This window comes from Bison bison, unplaced genomic scaffold (assembly GCF_000754665.1).
Source record: "Bison bison bison isolate TAMUID 2011002044 unplaced genomic scaffold, Bison_UMD1.0 scf7180017864270, whole genome shotgun sequence".
NCBI lineage: Eukaryota > Metazoa > Chordata > Mammalia > Artiodactyla > Bovidae > Bison > Bison bison.
The window spans coordinates 7,325,552-7,326,922 of record NW_011494842.1 but is presented as its reverse complement, the minus strand read 5'-3'; the positions used below and the strand labels follow the sequence as shown (position 1 = coordinate 7,326,922).

The 1,371-nt window shown below is 40.0% G+C and overlaps 1 protein-coding gene and 1 pseudogene across 1 annotated transcript in view; one reads left to right on the top strand and one right to left on the bottom strand.

Moving 5' to 3' along the window:
* Positions 1-1,371, top strand: part of TCP11 (t-complex 11, testis-specific) — a 161,242-nt gene that overhangs the window by 4,905 nt on the left and 154,966 nt on the right. The window lies entirely within an intron of this gene.
* Positions 575-1,354, bottom strand: LOC104994923 (annotated as a pseudogene).

Below are 1,371 nucleotides of genomic sequence, written 5' to 3'. Positions count from 1 at the left end.
TAGCCTTTGCCCTGCTTCATTCTGTACTCCAAGGCCAAATTTGCCTGTTACTCCAGGTGTTTCTTGACTTCCAACTTTTGCATTCCAGTCCCCTATAATGAAAAGGACATATTTTTGGGGTGTTAGTTCTAGAAGGTCTTGTAGGTCTTCATAGAACTGTTCAACTTCAGCTTCCTCAGCATTACTGATTGGGGCATAAACTTGGATTACTGTGATATTGAATGGTTTGCCTTGGAAACGAACAGAGATCATTCTGTCATTTTTGAGATTGCATCCAAGTACTGCATTTCAGACTCTTCTGTTGACTATGATGGCTACTCCATTTCTTCTGAGGGATTCCTGCCCACAGTAGTAGATATGATGGTCATCTGAGTTAAATTCACCCATTCCAGTCCATCTTAGTTCGCTGATTCCGAGAATGTCAATGTTCACTGTTGTCACCTCCTGTTTGACCACTTCCAGTTTGCCTTGATTCATGGACCTAGCATTCCAGGTTCCTGTGCAATATTGCTCTTTACAGCATTGAACCTTGTTTCTATCACCAGTCCCATTCACAACTGGGTATTGTTTTTGCTTTGGCTCCATCCCTTCATTCTTTCTGGAGTTAATGAGACTTATTAGTATTTCTTTTTGTCAAATCAAAGTGGAACTAAAGTATATTCAAATCATTTCAAATACAAGCTACATAGATTCTTCATAACCAGATTAAGGTAGAAAAAAACTGCAAGAAAAAAAGACCAAGTTATAGGTTATCAAAATACTGGTACACAGTCTTTCCCAAGCTGCTTCATAATGATCCTAAAATTACCAACAAGAAAAAATAATACAGGAATAAGGTTTATGACTCATTCAACTCCATGGCATAATTACTGTATGTTGTATTGTGATAATTCTCATAATTTTCCTCAGAAGGATCTCTGTTAAACCTGCAGTAACTACAGGTGCATTGAAATCTTCGCACTCTTGATCTAGTCTCAATGTCCTCCTCCTGCTGTAGTTCTCTTTGGGAGTCACACCGAGGAACTCCTTTGCCATAGCAAAGTCTGAGAGATTCAGTCAACCTTTGGATCCTGTATCTCTCCTCACTCAACAGTGTCCTCATGCCTCTCCTCTTATTGGGTTTTCTTCTCACCAGGAAACTTCCCAATCAGCTGAGGTGGATCTTCTGGTAGATATGCCAGTTTGGTACTAGGATTGAGAGTCAAGTTACTGAGGTTCTTTGTTAACATTTCAGAGTTAAGAGGCAACTGGCATTGCTTAGGAAGCTTCATCCATCAACATTTTAAGATACTCCAGGGTCCAGGTTGGGTTATCCTCAGATGAATCCATTGGGAATCTAGTCACAGTTTGAAGATCCTCCTAGGTCTTTGG